At 47.5% G+C, this 21019-nt stretch overlaps 1 protein-coding gene and 2 pseudogenes across 2 annotated transcripts in view; 1 reads left to right on the plus strand and 2 right to left on the minus strand.

The window, feature by feature from the left end:
* The window catches only part of LOC147698962 (prolactin receptor-like), a 405779-nt gene that overhangs the window by 14675 nt on the left and 370085 nt on the right, over window positions 1-21019 (plus strand). The gene's annotated exons all lie outside the window — the stretch shown is intronic.
* LOC147698963 (28S ribosomal RNA) lies at window positions 6305-7304 on the minus strand (annotated as a pseudogene).
* On the minus strand, window positions 16322-17664 carry LOC147698964 (28S ribosomal RNA; annotated as a pseudogene).

The raw sequence follows: 21019 nt of genomic DNA on the forward strand, positions 1-21019 counted from the left end.
TGAAACAAAAACGTTTGTTAAAATCTTGTGATTTGTTGGGAACCGATTTGTTTGGCAGCATAATACTTTTGTTACCAGTAAATGTCCGAGGTTTAACCTTAATAATAACTCGTTGTGCGCACTAGAGTCCTGGTGATCTAGCGATCCCAGGCCACGTTCATAGATACATAAGGGTTCAGCAGGCACTGATCTAGTGCTGCACACATATCGATAAAACGATTGAATTTTGAATAATTGAGTGCAATACCCCCAACCATACATTCGAGGTTTAACCTTGACATTATCATATTTTGTGTTATATTTGTTATCAAAGAATTTTGGTTTATTACTAACCACAGCACATACATCACTTAAATCTTTACCATCAAAAGGTTTGCGATCTTTGTTATGATCACCACTTAATTGCTTGACGTAACGAGAATTATTCTCAATTCTTCTTGCTATACTGATGGTCTTCTGAAGAGAAGGATCTTTTAGGTCTAATAATTTTTCCTGAATCTTGGCATTATTAGTTCTATTGATAAATTGATCTCTAATAATTTCTTCATGCAAATCTTTAAATTTGCAAGTAGCAGCTAATTTTCTTAATACAGCAACATACTTCTCAACAGTTTCACCAGTTAATTCTGCCCTTGGAAAGAATTTATGCCTTTCTACTACTATGCTTATGTTCCTGCCAAAATTTTCTTCTAAAGCCTTTAATGCATCAAGATATTCATCAGACGAAAACAAATCAATTTTCGAACTATCAAACACAACTTCCTCATCACTGGCATCCTCATCTACACCTTCACTGACTTTTAGAGTGGTAGCACTAGCACTAGCATTAGAAGTACGTATAGGTAAAGTTTTCAATACTTTTCTGCCTTCAACACCCAAACTATGTTTCAATAAAGCTAATTTGCGTGATGGAAGAAAAACTTCCCCACCTATGGCTTCTAGATGTGCTTCAAAAGATTCCTGCCAATCTTCCCATATCATAGGTGGAATACCAGGATCTTGTAAAAATTTTGGGGGAGCTAAAATGGTGTTTGTTTCCATGACTCACAAAGAAAATAAAATTATCAGCTTGTGAATAATGTAAGAATTAAAGTACATCTGTGATGAATAATAACGGTAGTCACCGCTGTCTTGTGATTAAAAGAATAGTCAAACACGAAGATTAATGGTGTAATCCAGGACAAATACGATGCTTTTGGTAGTTGTTAGTGCTTGGCTTGTTGTCATGGAAATCTGTTCCAGAATGCCATGCGAAGAAAATAGGTCCAGAATGCACTGCGGCGCTCAAACAGCTTCTTGCAAAGACGACACGCTGATCACCGAGTAAAATATGGTAAGATTATAATTATGATTACTCGTTGTTTATGTTGGTGTCCTTTGTATTTGTTCGACGTTAAGTGTTTACATTGGAATGTTCGGGTTGCGTTCGTGCTATGATTGTGTTTCCACGAAGACGCTTTCACCTCCTCGCGCTCTACTGCTCGTGCCTTGTTTATATTCCAAATGGATGGCAGCTCGTTTCTTCACGCGCTACGTAACATGCAGTGTTTGGGTTTAAAAATAAAAGCTGCACTGCCACGCGCTTCACTGTCAAAACTAGACACCATTAAGGGTTTCCCTCTTATATTGTCTGTTCATTTGATGCTCGCAACACTCCTCCAGGAATATTAGCTTTTAAGCGCACAGCGTTCCAATTTAAACGAACTCCAAAATTAAATCGAAAGATATTGCAGCTACTCACAGTCTCCAGAAGGTGCACGTTGCCGATAAATGTTCGCGCAAAACTGAACAAACAAGTTCAAGGGTTCACGGTTCACAGAATTGATACATTTCTCCTCCTCCAGTGCGATGCCAGTGCAATGCATCTCCTGGAGCGCTTCAAAAAGATCTGACGAGACGTTTTCCTGTCAGTCAATAAAAACACAAAGCTTGACTTTTCTTTTTAAATTACCTCGGGGGTCAATTCAGGTGGGTTCTCCTCGTCGCCACTTTTACAAAGTGGAAATACACAAATAAAGTAATCTTCTTATAAGTTTATTTGTAGTAAAGACCCCCAAGGTCCTGCACCAGTAAAAGTTCTTCTCAAGACAGCACAGCTTAACAGTACGTTCTAATATGTCATCATTGCAAACATTCTAATAAAATTAAAGGAACATAACATAAGGATGTAACACCCGGCAGTGGGTTATCTGTCTACATGCACATCCAATATTTGGCCTCTCTGCAGAGCGATGGTCACAGATACGCCAACTGTAAATGAAAGCGGCCCTGCAGCCGGAAGCTGGGGAGAGCCACTTGTGCAAGTCCATCTTTGCGAGATGATGCCAGGGCTACAGGGTGCTTTTTCTCTCCAGGTCTTGCTGAAATCTTCCATCTGCATTATCTCTCATGTCATTTCTTTCCTCTTCTGCACCATCTTTTCACTCTCTCCTGGACAAATTTCCTTTCATACGTGCAAGAAATGAAGGGGGTCCATCCTGATTCTGAACCCGTCAGTTATTACTGGACTGGATCCGAGCAAGCATCAATGAAATATGCTGCATTGCTTCCGGTGTAATTTGCCGACACTGGGACTCCTTCAGCACAGTCAGTACGTTGTGCGTTGTCTGATTTCCTGTAAAGCAGAAACCTGCAGGATGATAAGGAGCTCTCTCATTCTCACTTCCAACACAAAGGCCTCATCTAAAGGTCCATCAGCCCTCCTTTTGTCGGTGTCTAAACAGGCAGGAAGCGAACCACAATGCCAATACAATGGCGAGAAACAAAGGCACCCAGTTTATCACTTCACTAGCAAATCAAAAGGAACTATGATTTGGAGGCATGTTTTTGATTTTGTTCAACACCCTGGATGTAAGACATCTGCATGCACTGTACAATTGTCAGATGCACCTGCCTGTGTGTAATTATCCTAATAATGACTTTATTATCACTTTTTTTTATAGTGCTACTCATCCCAATGTAGTGTATCAGCGCTTTACATCACGCATGTTTTATACAGAGACACTAAATCATGCAAGTGTGTAAATGAATGCACAGTGAGCGTTACATAAGACGACGAGGGTTGCAAGGTGTATGACTCCAATGCCACCTCTGCTGGTAGGTATTCTAGGTTAACAGGGCTGGCTCAGGACAAACACAGTCTGGATTTAAAACATCACTGTGATTGGGGTTATCTATGCTAATAACACTTCTTACTAACCAAAGGAACCCTTTTTAGAAACCTTAGAGTAACAAAAGATTGAGGGGAGAAAAAGCAAAACCTTTCTAAACCTGTGTATTGCAGTTTGCATGCAGCTCCTTGATGCCAGCTCATCACTCACTGTGCTATATTCGGATTGTAACTTTAGTACTCGAAGACGCAGATTTATGAAGCATTCATGCAGCGCAGCAACTACAATGTCTGTGTGCGTGAAAGGGAGAGAGTAGGGCCGTGCCATATCGGCTAAGATAAGGTGCTGTCTTTCTCTCACTGCGCTGGCATGCCTTGGGTTGCTACATCTATCCAAATCCCGAGTTCTATTGGATAGTAAATCTCTGCCTAACACTTGGGTTTGTGCTACAAAAGTAATGCAAACCTGCCGCAAAGTGTTTGCAAATCTGGGCCTAAGCAGGCCTGCAAGCTTTTATTGATTCTGTAACTTGCAATTTACCCACGAATATTAATAGTGTCCTGTGATATTTACCAAACCCACGGCAAAAAAAATAAAACTAACAACAAAGTGAACTTTCTCCCATTGGGGTTTGTTTTCTTAACCTGCTGGCGCTGTTACAGAGCAGTATTTCTAAGAAACATGTTGAGAAAACAAACACCATGCAAGGTGAAGTTTCAGAGAGCTACTCTTTAATGATTTGATCACTAGACCAGGGATTATCACTCTATCAGGAAAGGTGGCTAGATGCACTTCACCTCCCACATCTCCATGCTTTGTGAGTGTGGCACGAGGAGAGAGCAGGACGCTATTCATATGCATTTTTTAAAAAGCTGTGCAGCATCTCTTTCATGGTGAAAAACGCGCTTGCAGACAATAAACATCCATCAGTGTTTATTATTAATATAAAGTCTTTAAACTCATCTGTGTGTCTTGCGAACGGGTAAATGTCATGGGAAATGGTGATAATCTGCTCTGTCACAGCACTATTTACTTCAAGACACCCAGACCAGGCCTTACAGCTGAATGCAGGCTGCTTTGTAGAGCTCGGCATTTACTGCACCCTGCATTTGTTAACATTTGCCTCAGAAGTTTAATTTCTTCCATTCATGTCAGAGTTTTTGTTTTCTCAGCCTCTACATGGAGGAAGTGTTTGACTTAGTGCCGCTGGGAGTGCTCATCTTCTTAACTTTAGGAAAAAACTGAAAACCTACCTATTTACACAGGACTAACCTAGCTCCCCCTCTGCCCTTTCCCGACGTATAGTTTTGCTTTAACTTTTTCAGAAGCCACGCGCGGAGATACCCCTTCGGGGCTGATTCCTGCGCGCTACAAGACTATAAATAAATAAATAAATAAATACCCGTATCACTCCAGCTTCACAGAATACGGGCCTTATTAAGAGTACGGCAGTCCATAGACCGTATTTGCGGAGGTGGTCTGACCACTGCCACACTGCGACACGCTGCATTAGGAGTCTGCGCCAGGATCCTGCGGCGTGGCGGTGGGGTCAGGCTTAGTATTATGCTGGTGGTGCCGCTGCTGTACTGCTGAGCATATTAGGAGTGGGGTGGAGCGGAGTTAGCCAGCCACCCCGCCCCCTGGCCCGGGCCCTGCCTCTGAACCCAGCCAGGTTTGTGAGCCTCAGCTGGCTTGCAGGACGTGGAGCTCCCGCACCCCGGGTCTGCCGGACGGAACTCAAGCCCTGGGCTGGTCCCAGTTTCTGAAACCTAGCCAGGCCAGGGATAGCTGCCCCGGTTGACCCGCCTCCCTGGGCCCCAATGGTACCCCCATCCCCGGCACCCAGACCCTCGGCTGGCTTGCAAGACGAAAGGGCTCCCGCACCCCGGGGCCCGCTGGACGGAACTCAAGCCCTGGGCTGGTCCCAGTTTCTGAAACCTAGCCAGGCCAGGGATAGCTGCCCCGGTTGACCCTCATCACCAGCGCCTGGACCCCCGGATGGCTTGCAGGACCGGGGGGCTCCCACACCCAGGGGCCTGCCAGACGGAACTCAAGCCCCGGGCCTGATCCCAGCTTCCAAACTCTAGCCAGGCCAGGGAGAGCCTCCCTGGGCCCCAATGGTATCCCCATCCCCGGCACCCAGACCCTCGGCTGGCTTGCAAGACGAAAGGGCTCCCGCACCCCGGGGCCCGCTGGACGGAGCTCAAGCCCCGGGCCTGGTCCCAGCTGCTGAACCCTAGGGATCAGGCCGGGAAGAGCCTCCCCGGCGCTGGTGGACCCCCCTGGGTGGAACGGGACATCCCCAAGTCGCTGCCATCCCAGACCGTGCACAGGCGTCCCCTGCTCAGGGCTTCTCCAAGCTCTCCAAGCTCTCCAGGGGCTCTAGCTCACGCAGGGAAGGTCTCCTGCCGCTCCTCACCTCTGAGACAGTGGGGAGCTAGGGAGTCCTCCCCGCTCTGCAGCCGCCCTGCCCTGGCTACTGACTGTCACTCCCCAGACCCTTGGGCGTCAGGGTGCTGACTCAGGCGGGTGTGCATTCCCCCTTCCCGGAGCCTTGGGGCAGGAACCAAGAAGGGTTAAGCCCAGGCCATGTCCTCTCCCCGCCGGCCTGCCTGGGGAGCCCATTTTCATTGACTATTAAGAGGTTTACAGAACCCTGGGGAAGGACAAAAGTTGGAGGTAGTCCGGCCGGCTGGTAGGCCGGCCATCTGGCCTCCTGGCCCGCAGGGCCTTCTGGCCACCCGGCCCGCAGGGCCATCTGGCCACCCAGCCCGCAAGGGTCATCTGGCCACCCAGCCCGCAAGGGCCATCTGGTCTTGCAGCCAGACGACCAGATGGCCTGGGACGGCGCAGTGCCCAGAGACCGCCAGACCCAGTTGCCCTTGCAGTCTGGCGAGGGGGGCCAGGCGCTCCGAGGCTGCTGCTCCGGAGGCTCCTTCCCCAGGGCTGCTCGCCTCCCCGCTAGACTTGTGCGGTAGCAGTGGGAAGGTGGGGCCCAGGCCATCTGGTCACCCTGCTGACCCGCAAGGGATGGTGGCCCCCATCCCCACACCAATGGTGGGGCAGGGAGGGGAGGGGGAAGCCCCGTGCCGAAGGGCACTTGGTGGAGGCGGCCTCCCGCAGGCCCAGCGGAAGAGGGACCCACCCCCGGGTGGTAGATGAGGGTGTCCGCGGGCGCCCACACACGAAAAGACAAAAGCTTGGCTCCGAGGATGACTTTCAATAGATCGCAGCAAGGTAGCTGCTCTGTTACTTTAGAAACCCTGACCCAGAATCAGGTCGTCTATGAATGATTTAGCACTGGGTGTCCCACGAACATGCAGTGCACTAAGGGCGATGGAGGCAGCCCCCTTCCGTCCAAGCTCTGGTTCCCAAGCGAGCGGCTCAACGCACCAGCCCCCGAGAGGTTGGCCATTCAAGGCCAACCGAGGCTCCACGACACTGCAGTATTAATACAGTTTAGTGGGTATTCTATCTTTGAGACGTTCAGTCATAATCCGACAGATGGTAGCTTTGTCCCATTAGCTTCTCAGCCAAGCACATACACCAAATGTCTGAACCTGCGGTTCCTCTTATACTGAGCAGGATTACTATTGCAACAACACATCAACAGTAGGGTAAAACTAACCTGTCTCACGACGGTCTAAACCCGTATCACGTTCCCTATTAGTGGGTGAACAATCCAACACTTGGTGAATTCTGCTTCACAATGATCGGAAGAGAAGACATCGAAGGATCAAAAAGCGACGTCGCTATGAATGCTTGGCCACCACAAACCAGTTATCCCTTCTGACACCTCCTGCTTGAAACCAAAAAAATCAGAAGGATCGTGAGACCCCGCTTTCACGGTCTGTATTCATACTGAAAATCGAGATCAAGCAAGCTTTTGCCCTTCTGCTCCGTGGGAGGCTTCTGTCCTCCCTGAGCTTGCCTTAGAACACCTGCGTTATTGTTTGACAGGTGTATCGCCCCAATCAAACTCCCCACCTGCCACTGTCCCCGGAGCAGATCAGACCCGGCGGGCGCCGGACGCTTGGAGCCAGAAGTGAGAGCCTCACAGGGCTCACTCCCGCCTCACCGGGTAAGTGAAAAAACAATAAGATCAGTGGTATTTCACCGGCAGCACCTCTCATGTCTCTTCACAGTGCCAGACTAGAGTCAAGCGCAGCATCCTTTCTTTCCCCGCTGATTCTGCCAAGCCTGTTCCCTTGGCTGTGATTTTGCTAGATAGTAGGTAGGGACAGTGGGCATCTCGCTCATCCATTTATGCACATCACTAATTAGATGACTAGGCATTTGGCTAATCTGTACCACTTCGCGGTGGCTCATACTGGGTTATTATGCTGCTCATCAGCGTCAATTCGGTTTTGCTTCTAACAATACAACATTCTTTCGCTCCGGAGTATAGCCACAAATAATGTCCTCACTTGAACTGGGATCACGTATAGGCCAGAAATAGTACACCCTGCAGTACTATTCCAACAATTTTAGGATTGTCTACAAACAGTCCTGAGAAATTAAAATCAATGTGTGATAATTATCTGTATGCGATTATTTGAGACCTATTCATCATTCAAGACATTTCAATAAGTATGATGTACACACTATATATTGTTATAAGCACACACATATATATAAAACAAAAAATACACATCTACAAATTGCACATCTAATTAGAAAAAGCACATCTAGAAAAATTCACATCTAGAAAAATTTACATCTATACTAACTCTTGTGTCAACTATAAACCTATATGTTAAAACATTATGCTTTATAAGGGTGACATGTGCGCTGCAAGAAAGTGTACATCTCAGTATAAGCATGATACTCTATGAATACTTTTGGCACATTTTAAGAGTGTCCATTAAAGTAGTCAGGCAAACATTTTTCTTGAATGGAAATGCCATTTGTAGACCTAAATCAGCCAGAACAACATCATTACATTGAGGCCAAATACCACGACATCCAACGATAAAGCCATGAAATTTAACAGTGTTACATTTTGTGAGATCTTTGATTTGTTGTGACAGATCCTGATAGTATTTCACTTTACTCTCAAACGCTAATTCAAGGGAATTCTGAGAATTTTCATAACGAATTGAAACATCAATCACTACAGCTGTACCATTTTTGATAAACATTACATCTGGTTTTCGTAGTTCTCCTTGATTAATCTTAACATGAGGTTCCCTGTATGCCATCCAACCATACCTTTTTGCTCTATCAATGAGCAATTCCAGAATTTTGTTATGTCTTTTTATCCTAATGTCCTTAGTTTAAGGACATGCACCTGAAATATGAGAAATTGTTTCACAAACATCATTACTATACCTACATGTAGCAAATACACAATTTCTTCCCCTAGTGATGGTTTCTCTGGTGTATAAAACATTTGCTCTTAGCATCAGCGCAGCTATGTGCTGTTTTTCTTTCATTTTGTTATGCCTGCTGATCCAGAAGTTTGAGGTTGGATTACTTGCTAAGTATTTTATACCCTCACCTTGGACAGGGAGATTTGCCCATTTCTCAAACTCTTCTTTTCTCCAATCATATGTTGCTAACAAATTCAAATCATAGCTCAGAAAGTTACTGTCTAAAATGTTAAGTTTGTGTGTTTTGATGATGTGATCAATTTATTCATTCATATCTTCTCCTACATACATGAATGAATGCGCTATGTACAGGTCTGGAGCTGCCCTGAGATACAGTAAACTATTGACTTTATTGAGACCAATTTGTGTACATAGTTTTAGAATACTGAGGCCCCCAAATGATCTTTTCGAATATAGGTGACATCACATGTGTATGCAGGAAGGTGTAGAAAGTGTTTGAAATACTTTTTTATTGTTTGATCCAGAACATTTAAAGTTTTTGCTTCTGTTACTGTCATTTCCAATTTGAATGATAGTTTAGGTACCAAGTACTGGCACAACATTTCTATTTTCTGCGTGGGCTTAAGTGGTAGATAATCAAGTTTTTGAGCCCAATTGACAAGAACCTCATTAATTTTGTTGTTGCTTGTATGACCAGTGTGTGGATCAAAGTTCAATCCGAGGTATCTCTCACTTTCTCCTGGATGAATATTTTCAATATTTTCTTTTTCAAATTGCCAAAGTTTACAGTTGTTAAACAGGATTTTATCTTTTTTGATGACTGATATAAAATCCATGTGTCTTTTTCACATTAAGTTTTAATCCTGTGGTTTTACTGAACTTTTCAATGATTTTCAGATTTGTACTCATTCCTTCCCAGGTACTGCTGAGTACTGCGATGTCATCGGCAAATGCGAGAGCGGTGATTTGCTCAATAAGACCCTCTGATCCAAATGTGAAGCCCTTGCCATTTTTCTGAAGATCACAGATCAGAGGATCCATGGCAATGTTAAATAGTAGTGGGGATAAGGAGTCACCTTGTTTGACCCCAGATTTCATTGTTATTTCAGGAGTTGATTCGTTGTTCTTTCCCTTGAAAGATGTTGTTGATTCCGTGTACAAGTCTTTTATTATGTCTCCGATGGATGATGGAACTCTTTGCCTTGTGAGACTCTGTGTAATGTGACCATGGCTGACAGAGTCAAAGGCTTTCGATATATCAATGAACACAACTGCTAATGAGTGACTGTTTTTTCGTGCCCCTTTTATGATATTTTGCAGGAGAGTCAGATTCTCGAGACAACCTCTTACCTTCATGAAGCCTTTTTGTCTCGTATTCAATTCAACAAAAAAATGAGTCTTTTCGTTAATATTTTTGTGAATAACTTCATGAATGCAATACCGATGGTAATTGGACGCCAGTTACTGATTTTTTTAAGTTCACTAATCGGTACATTCTTGGGTATCAAAATTGATCGGTTCTTTTTGGTACTCTTCTCATCAGCAACCAAGACGATAGAATTCTGGGCAGCAGTCTTGGTTGTTTGCTGTGTACTTTATACAAGTCATTCATCTTATCAGGCCCCACTGCTTTCTTTAAATTGGAGTTCTCAAAGGCATGAGTTATTTTGAGCAGTGTTATTCCTTTACATAGATTTCTAATTTCATAATCCTCTGGTATCCGATCGATCGGCATGAAATTAGGATTTTTCTTGTTTTCTTTCTCAATTATGTTTTTGTAGTATTGAAAGATTTCATCAGCACTTATTTGGCAAGTGGCATCTTCTGCCCCATCAGTGATAATTCTGACAATTTTCTTTTTGTCTTTTTGAAACATTGCCTGGTATTCTTTATAGCTGCCCTTTGCTTTGGCATAATTTTTCTTGTGCGTCCGATTAAGCCTTCCGTTTTTCTTGTCTTTTTTTGTTATCTTGTTCTTTACTGAGGCATTCTGGTGCTCATCCCAAGCAGAGTTCATAGGTTCATTATTGAGTTCTCTTGCTGGTTCATTTGTTGGTACACTTGCTGGTGTAGGACTTATATCAGTGGTGTTTTCTGCGATATACGTCACTACCTCATCCAACAGATCCATAGCAGCATCGTGTTGCTCTACCTTTTGGGTGTACTTCTCGATTTCTGTGATTCTGTCTTCCAGTTCATCAAAGTTCTTGATTTTTTTGCGCACGTTTGCGGTTGATAAAGTCTTTGCGCTTTTCTGGTATTACTTCCATTGTAACCTCTGGTTCATCGCAAGAGTCATTTTCCGAAACATTTGATGCTTGCAGTACATCTTTTGCGGATTTTGTGCTTTTATCTCTTCTATCACTTCTTTTTTCTGCAATTTGTTTTCAGTTTTTATTGTCAAAATGTGGAACCGTCAGCGCATTAATATTCCTCTTATTTTCATATACTTTTTCCAATTCTGCTAGTAGCAGTATTTCTTCCTGTGACCATAATTTTGACGGTTTGCTGCTTGCTAAAGCTGCTAGTCTAGCCTCATTTTGCGCTCTTGGATGCACATGCCGAGCATGTTGAGAAACACCAAGTTTTGTTCCAAATCTGAGGTCACAGAAGCTGCACAGGAATGGCAGCTCTCCTTTTTGAGGTCTTCCTTTACATTTGGCATAATGGCATGCAATATTGTGGTATTCGGCTTCTTTATCACATTTTGAACAGTACGTTTTAAGATAGAAGCTTTTGTGTTTGTTGGAGACATGTTTTCTCAGTTCTTTAAAAGTTCCCATTATGTCTCCACATAAGTCACATTTTTATTTTTCGTTTGGGTACTTCCAATAAGTGACTTTTTTTGTGTAGTCACTTTTCTTTGTTATTACATTTTCGCTGACCTCGTATACATCGGGTAGATTTTCAAAGTTTGCTGTACCAATGTCATTCTTGGCTGAGGTGGCCACAAACTCGATGGATTTGCTGAGGTCTATTGTGTCTTCCTCTGCTATGGAGGGTGAACTAGGGCCTATATCGTGATCTGAATCGTTCTTGCTGTTGCATTGTTTGAAGCGGGTGCTGGTTTGTCAAATTCGGTGAGGAGATTAATGATTTCTGGGAAAGACAGCACCTCCTTACGCCATCTTAACGGGGTTTTTATTCTCCAGGAACTACCCCATCTGGAATTGGGTTCATTTGCTTCGCCATTTCTCACTATCACGCTCGCTACCATGATAGAACCTTGTTTGGCCTGTCTCTATATGCTTCTCTACGCTGAGTCTAACACCACAGAGGCAGTTACCGGTGGGACCACTGGGAGGTAAAGGCCACTACAACCGAGAATAGGTTAAGAGAGTCATAGTTACTCCTGCCGTTTACCTACACTTCGGTGAATTTCTTCACTTTGACATTCAGAGCACTGGGCAGAATTCACATTGTGTCCACACCCACCTCTGGCCTTCGCAATGCTTTGTTTTGATTAAACAGTCGGATTCCCTTGGTCCTCACAAGTTCTAAGTCAGCTGCTTAGTGCCAGCCGAAGCAGAGCGCCGGCCCTGTGCCCCCGGGTAGGGGGCACGGGGAGAGGCGACCACTGCAGCTGGGGCGATCCACAGGAAGGGCCTAGCTCGCATCCAGAGTGGCAGCCGCCCCGTAGGTCGGCGCCTCGTCCAGCTCCGCTTTACGCCCAGCCCCCTTTGTACACCAGCCCGACCGACCCAGCCCTTAGAGCCAATCCTTATCCCAAAGTTATTTATCTGACTTGCCGACTTCCCTTACCTTCATTGTTCCAACATGCCAGAGGCTGTTCAATGTGGAGACCTGCTGCGGATAACCAGACAAGACCCATAATTCTAGCGCAGCGCTTAGATCAGCAGCGCATTTCTAATCACCAGCCTCGAATTCAGAATAATTTTAAAATAACCCGTTTTTGTATTTTATTTAAGTGTTATGTTAGTTTGACCCTGTTTTCAGCGCCATTCACTTGCACAATAATAGTTAAATCACCGCATTTCGCGGGTCCTTCTTCCCTCGGTTTGTATTAGGCAGCGCCATCTTGGGGGTAACTTCTTCACAGCAGCGCCACTCAGGGCAGCGTGCTAGGCGGCGTGAATACTGCAAGGTATTTCAGGTGGGCTGGAACTGGGAACCGGACCTTTGACCAGGCAAGACCCATAATTCTAGCGCAGCGCTTAGATCAGCAGCGCATTTCTAATCACCAGCCTTGAATTCAGAATAATTTTAAAATAACCTGTTTTTGTATTTTATTTAAGTGTTATGTTAGTTTGACCCTGTTTTTAGCGCCATTCACTTGCACAATAATAGTTAAATCACCGCATTTCGCTGGTCCTTCTTCCCTCGGTTTGTATTAGGCAGCGCCATCTTGGGTGTAACTTCTTCACAGCAGCGCCACTCAGGGCAGCGTGCTAGGTGGCGTGAATACTGCAAGGTATTTAAGGTGGGCTGGAACTGGGAACCGGACCTTTGACCAGGCAAGGCCCATAATTCTAGCGCAGCGCTTAGATCAGCAGCGCATTTCTAATCACCAGCCTTGAATTCAGAATAATTTTAAAATAACCCGTTTTTGTATTTTATTTAAGTGTTATGTTAGTTTGACCCTGTTTTTAGCGCCATTCACTTGCACAATAATAGTTAAATCACTGCATTTCGCAGGTCCTTCTTCCCTCGGTTTGTATTAGGCAGCGCCATCTTGGGGGTAACTTCTTCACAGCGCACTCAGGGCAGCGTGCTAGGCGGCGTGAATACTGCAAGGTATTTAAAACGGCCTTGGCAGCGCGCAGCGTTCGCGCGCAGCAGGAGCACGCCAGAGTCACGCCAGAGTCCAGCCCGTCTGTGCCCGCCCGTGCACGAACGGGCCCAGGGGCCAGGCCTCCTGGTTGTAGTATAACGTATTCATCGGAAACTCTTCATGGTTTACACTCCAATAAGGTGAGGTTGAGTCCAAATATTATCAGCATGCTAAAAGATATGCATATTTTGAAACCCATCAAAGCAAGTTCCAATTTAGACCATCTTGTATTGAAGGTTGGGAGTTCGAATACACGATCTCTCCATAAGCACCACCTGGAAATATTTACCCTTCTGCAAGAGGGAAATATAGATATCCTAACCCTAACTGAAACGTGGTTAGATGGTAATTCAGTACCGGATATCATAGCAGCCCTTCCGGAAGAGTATGATGCGGTTTGGCATAATCGGGCTAATAGCTCACGTGGCGTAGGAGTTGCAATTTTATTTAAAAAGTATTTGAGAGTTGAAAATCTCATAGTGGAATTGGTTGATCTGGCAGACCTACTTGGAATAAAGGTGATTTTTAACAACTCATGTTTTGCGCTTCTTACAATCTATCGGCCCCCTAACACTACTTTAACATTTAATGATCTCTTCGCCCCTATTCTATCAGATATCTGCAATAGATACCAAAAGGTAGTGGTAACCGGTGATTTTAATTTACATTGGGAAAAAACGCCTAAAGATTCGATATCTCAATAATTGGAGTTCTCTATGTCCTCAATTGGCCTGAAGCAAGTGGTAGACGGCCCCACGCATAACAGGGGACACACGCATGACCTTGTCTGGGCCTCGGATCCTGAAGTGACGATTCAAGACATCTTACCCTGCGTTTGGTCGGACCACTACCTGATTAATTATGTTATTCCAATTAATGGAAATTCCGTAACCAAAGCCCCAGAAATGAAGAAAGTTCGCCAATGGAAGAAGGTTGACTTGCAAACCTTGACAGGCACTCTTCCATATTGTACTAATCCCCTTAGCGGCAATCTAGATCAGGATTATATGAATTTAACTCAAAATTTAGCTCAGGTGATCGATCAAATTGCCCCAGAGAGGCTACAAAAAGCTAAAGGGCTGGGGAAAGGTGCGCCGTGGTTCACCTCTCTTTTGAGAGAACATAAGAAAGAGCTTCGTCGTGTGGAAAGGAATTGGAGGAAGACTAAGGAGGAAATTGATCGTGAACATTATAAAGTCAAATTAAACGCCTATAAGAAATTGATTCTGACAGTTAAAGCAGAATACTTTGACACGCGCATAAAGCAGGCGCAAAATGTTCAGAAGGAAACGTTTAACATCTTGAGAGAAGTGGCAAAGATACCGGTCAAAACTGATACAAATATTGACAGTAACACCTTTCAACAGTATTTCTCAGAGAAAGTGCAAACTATTCTCTCTGAGATTAAAAATAATACAGTAAGTGGATTTATCCCATTGCAGAATACCGAAGTTCCTCAAGACTGTATCATTTCAAGCTTTCCTGAAATTAACTCTACAAAGCTTGAGCAATTGATGAATAGCATTATATCCGGTTCGCCAGCCGACCCCTGTCCCCCTAGGGTCTTTCGGGCTGCGCGCCCCATTCTGGGAAATCATATTGTCTCCTTTCTCAATATGTCATTGTTGAAGGGATATCTTCCACCTAGTCTTAAGGAGGCTCGGGTTAGACCTTTGATTAAAAAAACGGGAGCGGATTCAGCTAATCTGAAAATTATCGACCGATCTCCCAATTACCATTTATATCAAAAATTCTAGAACAACACGTGCTACAAGACCTTTCTTCTTTTTTGGAGTCTCACAACCTCCTTCATGGGCGTCAGGCAGGCTTTCGTGCACACCATAGCACCGAGTTAGTGATGCTCTCAGTGCTGGACGAGCTTAGAGGCATGGCTGACAGTAGGAAACCAAGCGCCCTGATACTTTTAGATCTGTCAGCGGCGTTTGATACTGTCAGCCATGACCTGCTCCTGAAAAGAGTGGCCAGCTCGGGAATAAGGGGCCCAGCTTATAAATGGCTAGAATCCTTCCTAACGGGGAGGCAACAGAGGATTCAACAGGGAGATGATCTCTCTGATGTAGGTATGGTGGAGTGCGGAGTCCCGCAGGGCTCAGCACTATCGCCACTACTTTTTAATCTTTACCTACAACCTCTGATTGAGTCTTTAGTGCACATGGGTTGTCGAGTGTTTAATTACGCCGACGACACTCAGCTGCTTTTTAGCATTGAGAACTCTACTATGGCTCAGGCGCATGTGTTAGAAGTTCCTAGATACACAGTCAGTTGGATGACGGTCAACCTACTGAAAATTAATCCCGAAAAGACGGAATTCTTGGTGGTATCCACTGGTACATCACCTTGGGGTGATTTGTATTCGCCGCAAGAACTTGGTCCTACTCCAACACCAGTAGCAAATGTAAAAAGCCTTGGCATAAAAATTGACAGCGATCTGTCAATGTCTGCCCAGATTTCTACGGTAGTTGGCGTATGCACGGGTCTAATCAGGCAATTGCGTAAGCTAGTTCCTCTTCTCTCTCAATCGATGCTGCACACGGTAGTTTCAACCACAATTATATCACGATTGGACTATGGCAATGTCCTTTATTTAGGCCTGCCAAACAGTCTGATCAAGAGACTGCAGGTTGTCATGAACGATGCGGCACGTTTAATCTTTAAGCTCCCCAGAAGAGCTCATGCCTCCCCCCTATTGCTTAGGCTTCACTGGCTTCCCGTGAAGCATAGGGTGGAGTTTAAGAGCTTGTGTGTAGCACATAAGGCAATATATGGACAAGCACCGGTCTACATAAAGGATCGTTTGATGCCTTATAATCCTAAATGAGCGCTTAGATCTTCGGATGCTCAGCTGTTGGTTTGCCCTCGCTTCAAACTGGCAACAAAGGGCGGAAGATCCTTTTCCGCACTAATTCCACAGCTGTGGAACAAGCGGCCAGACATGCTTCGTAAAGAGGCCAATCTTCTACAGTTTAGAAAGCAGTTGAAAACAACTTTATTCAGGGAAGCCCTTGGCCCCTTTTAATCATAGGGTATTTTATTCCTTTTCCAGCTGGGAATTGTTGTGTTTTCTTGGTCTGAAAGCGTCTTGAGACCTGTCGGTGAGTTGGCGCTATACAAACTAAAGTAACAATAACAATAACAATATGGGTACGGCCCGGCGTGAGATTTACACCATCTCCCCTGGATTTTCAAGGACCAGCGAGAGCTCACCGGATGCAACGCTTTCCAAGGCTCGGCTCCTCTCTCGGGGCTAACCCATTCCTGGGCACCCTGCTCTTCACAAAGAAAAGAGAACTCTACTCGGGGCTCCCGCCGGCTTTTCCAGGATCGTTTGTGTTACCGCACTGGACGCCGCAAGGGCGCCCTTCTCCCCCACTCCGGGGTTCGGGGATCTGAGCCAGACTACCTTTCGATCGGCCGAGGGCAATGGAGGCCATTGCCCGTCTCTTCCGAACGGCGCTCGGCCATCTCTTAGGACCGACTGATCCATGTTCAACTGCTGTTCACATGGAACCCTTCTCCACTTCGGCCTTCAAAGTTCTCTTTTGAAAATGTGCTACTACCACCAAGATCTGCACCTGCGGCGGCTCCACCCGGACCCTCGCTCCGGGCTTCCGTGCGCACCGCAGAAGCCGCAGAAGCCCTCCCACTCGTCACGGCTTAGCCCCCGCAGCACTCAGCGCCACCGATGGCCGGGTATGGGCCCGACGCTCCAGCGCCATCCATTTTCAGGGCTAGTTGATTCAGCAAGTGAGTTGTTACACATTCCTTAGTGGATTCCAACTTCCAAGGCCACCGTCCTGCTGTCTATATCAACCAACCCCTTTTCTGGGGGTCTGATGAGTATTGACATTGGGCACTTTAACCCGGCGTTCAGTTCATCCCGCAGTGCTACTTCTGCTTACCAAAAGTGGCCCATTATGTACTCGCATTCCATACCCGGCTCCACGCCAGCGAGCCGGGCTTCTTACCCATTTAAAGTTTGAGAAAATGTTGAGATTGTTTTGGCCCCAAGGCCTCTAATCATTCACTTTACCAGATAAAACTGGGGGCTCCGAGCGCCAGCTATCCTGAGGGAAACTTCTGAGGGTACCAGCTACTAGATGGTTCGATTAGTCTTTCGCCCCTGTACCCAAGTCAGACAACCGATTTTGCATGTCAGGACCGCTATGAACCTCCATCATAGTTTCCTTTGGCTTCGCCCTGCCCAGGCATAGTTCACCATCTTTCGGGTCCTATCATGCATGCTCATGCTCCACCTCCCCGACAGAGCTGGCGAGACGGGCCGGTGGTGCGCCCGCCTCTGGAAGCGTGTCAGGATCCCACCTCAGCCGGCACGCGCCGGCCCTCACCTTCTTTGCCCCACAGGGTTTTGCTCGACTCTCCGACTTGCCAATGTGTTAGACTCCTTGGTCCGTGTTTCAAGACGAATCGGGTGGGTAACCGACATCGCTGCAGACCCCTGGCACCAGGCGTGGGCCTCCCCGCTCGGCGGCGCAACACGGAAGGGCGCACTGAGCAAAGTCTGCCCCAGTCGATAGTCGCGCCGGGAGCAGGGGTCCCGTCACCGTTTCCCCACCCCGGCACCCGAGGGGTGGCCGGTTGCGGGTGCCGGGGGAGGGTGTGTAGGTGGTTGAATCTCCCTCTGCCCCGTGGACATGGCAAAGCTGCTACCAGGGTGGCTGTTACACCCTCCGCCGGAGAGGAGGGCCACCTGCTACCCAGAAGCCTTTCCAGCCGACCCGGAGCCGGTCGCGGCACACTGCCATGGAGGAAATGCGCACTGCGGGGGCCAGTCTAGCAGAGAAGATCTGAAACTCCCAGGCCACCGACCTTCCCACCGCATCGAATCCTCCGGGCGCACTGCACAGACCCCACCCGTTTAACTCTCAACGGTTTCACGCCCTTTTGAACTCTCCCTTCAAAGTTCTTTTCAACTTTCCCTTACGGCACTTGTTGGCTAGCAGTCTCGCCCCCGTATTTAGCATTAGATGGAGTTTACCACCCTCTTTGGGCTGTATTCCCAAGCAACCCGACTCCGAGAAGACCTGATCCCGGCACGCCGGGGGCCGCTACTGGCCTAACACCGTCTGTGGGGTGAGCTTCAATCAGAAGGACTTGGGCCTCCTGTGCGACACCAGGGAGTCGGTCTCTCTGCACGGCACATTTCCCGCGCCTACCGCCGGGCAGAGATTCGCCATGTCTGATCTGAGGTCATAGTCTGAAAAATCGCCGAAGCATTGGGGGGAGCCACTGGAGAAGGCCAGGCCCCAAAGCAGGGGCCTGGGGTCCCGGCATCATGCACCCTCTTTTCCCGGATCAGATCTGGAGTTTTTTTTTTGGGGGGCGTGGCCAACACCATGGCGTGCTAAGACGTGCGGCTCCGGAGCTCCCGGAGAGCTGCCTCAAAATCCGGCATTAAAACAACCCAAATTGCCACTAACCAACTCAAGACTGATCGGAGACACTCCGTGTCCTTCACAGGCGAAGAATCGAGAGGAATACCGGTCCGCAGAGCTTCCTACGCGGTTTTCCTGACACCGCTCTGAGCGCCAAGCCGAAGACAAGATGGCGGACGTGACACAGGACTGTTGGCGGAGGAGCTGAATCTGGACCTCCCAATCCGGCGGCAAGCCCCACGAATGAGAAGAAGGACACAGCTGCCTGGGCATTTAACATTGGACCCGGACGCCGCCGAGCTGGGCGCTAGGGGCTCCAAAGAAGTTCGTCTTTCTCCTCCCGCCAACATGGCGACAGCGGAGTCAGTGAGGTGAACCGAGCTGCCGTGCGGGTCGGGCCACTGTGGTGTAGCGCTGCGACACAAGAGCTGCCGCAATACTAGCGACTAAGGGCGCGTGTGGGGCCCCCTCGAGAGCAGTGGTGGTGCTGTGTGACATACGACTCTCCACCAGTGATCCGATTGACATCAACGGTGGAGTGGGAGCGTCGGAGGACCTGTGACGCACGAGAAACGACCATCGCCCGAGAGGTGGGGTGCCGGCCGTTGGCATAGTGGTCGAGACGCAACACTTCTGAAAGGCATGGGGAAGAAGGATATACCGCCTAAAGGGCCCAAGCAGGGCCCGATGGACAATTTCGCAGTGCCACAACATGCGGCGGAGGGCCTTCCCGCCGCACCGGGCCTGCGCTCGGACACCGACCTACTGATGAGGGCCATCCAGGCCTCACAAACTGATATACAGGAGTCCCGAGCGGCCCTGGAGGTCAAAATAGGCGAGGTGGGCTCTGAAGTGACACTCCTGAGGCAGGACTTTCGAAATCTGTCCGACAGGGTCACCTCCACAGAGGCGCGGATGGGTGAGGCCGAGGATTCAATCACGACCCTTCGAAAAGACCTGGCAGAACTTAAGGCCTCCCATCGCCAACTGCTCTGGAAGGTGGATGACGCCGAAAACCGAGCGAGGCGCAATAACCTCCGCTTTGTCGGCTTTAGGGAAGGAATTGAAAAGGCTGACATGGTGTCCTTCCTGCAAGCATGGCTCATGGAAACCTTCCCAGCGGTACAATTTTCACCATGTTTCATAATTGAGAGTGCGCACAGGGCCTTCCTTGCAAAACCGCCGGAGGGGGCAAGACCGCGTCCGGTTATTGCTCGCTTTCTGAACTTCGCTGATAGAGACCTGATTTTAAGAGAGGCGAGGAAGATGGGAGAGATCCGGCTGGAAAATTCACACGTCATGATATTCCCAGACTACAGTCAGGAGGTCCAGAAACAGAGACGTTCTTTTGACGCGGTAAAGGCTAACCTCAGAGACCTAAAAATCGCATACATGCTCCTGTTTCCGGCGAAACTTAAAGTACTATACAAGGACCAGTCACTCTTCTTTACACACCCGGAGGACGCCTGGCAATGGCTAGAGGAGCGCCCGATCCTCAAAAGCAGAGAGACCGCCAGACAAGAACTGCTAGACAGATCCATCCGGAATGCAACCCACTGGGAAATTCCGAAGGCGCAAAGACTGAAATCCAGGAGATCTAAGAGGCAAACCCCAGTGACGCCTTACGGAGGTCGAGGCGCAGGGACTATGCGAAAAGGACGTTCGGCCTCCCCAAAAGGTGCGGCCGAGACAGGGTCGAGATTTGCAGCCCTACGCTCCACGGCACGCTCAGAGGGTGAGGACGAGGAAACACTCGATAGCCGCACATCAGGTGGCGAGGAAGAGGAGGAAGAGGGGCAATCTGTCCACCCGTTGGTAAAGGAGATCCGTGTGTTGGAACAAGCCTTATCTGGACAACATAGTGCGCCCGAATCAGAGACTCAAGACTCCAAATCCTAATTGAGCACAAATGACTCGGAGCACTGAGCAAGTGACACACTTCGGGGTATGAACACGTTGACACTGCCTCTGCACATTGGTGGATTTGGAGAATGGCAGCCTGACATTGGGAAGCACGCAAGTTGACACGCCTCCCTGTTTTACACGTTTTTCTGTTCCTTGGTGTTTTGAAGGGAGGGTTTGGTGGGTGGGCGACAGGCCTACTCCTACGGAAAGCTATGTCCTGTCCCAGGATAAGACTGGAAGGGGAGGGAGGTGGGGTGTGGGGCGGGAGAGGGAGTTCTCAAGTTTATTCGGGTGGGGGAATGGGTGGGAACAGTTGGGGGGGAGAAAACACATGTGAACATGCAGCAACACGCACCTAGCCTCTGCATCACCGACACAAGCCGGAGTCTAGTCTACTACAGCTACCATATCATCCAATGGCAGGTACCGTAGACACACCACAGGAGGGAGGTAGGAGGCTGAGCG

The sequence above is a fragment of the Lissotriton vulgaris genome, chromosome 8 (assembly GCF_964263255.1).
Source record: "Lissotriton vulgaris chromosome 8, aLisVul1.2, whole genome shotgun sequence".
NCBI lineage: Eukaryota > Metazoa > Chordata > Amphibia > Caudata > Salamandridae > Lissotriton > Lissotriton vulgaris.